Source organism: Condylura cristata, unplaced genomic scaffold (assembly GCF_000260355.1).
Source record: "Condylura cristata isolate star-nosed mole 26May11 unplaced genomic scaffold, ConCri1.0 scaffold00030, whole genome shotgun sequence".
Taxonomy (NCBI): Eukaryota; Metazoa; Chordata; class Mammalia; order Eulipotyphla; family Talpidae; genus Condylura; species Condylura cristata.
In genome coordinates, this window is record NW_004567131.1 from 26379733 (window position 1) to 26380042 (window position 310).

The window sequence follows — 310 nt, forward strand, 5'->3', positions numbered from 1 at the left end:
GAGCCAGCTTGAACCGGTTTGTCTACATCAGGCCACTTGTAACCGGTTTTAGCATTGTGACCATTCCCAGCTGGTTGGTATCACTTGTAAAGAGTCAAGAGATTCCCAGGCATGTCCAAACTGGCGTTAGCAGTTTTGAAGCGGCTGAAACCGGCTTGAACTGGATAAACCAGTTTGAACCGGCTGAAACCGGTTTGATCCGGCTCAAACCGGTTTGAACCGGCCGAAACCGGTTTGAACCGGTTTAAACCGGTCTGAACCGGCTGAAACCGGTTTGAACCGGTCTGAGCCGGCTGAAACCGGTTTGAAC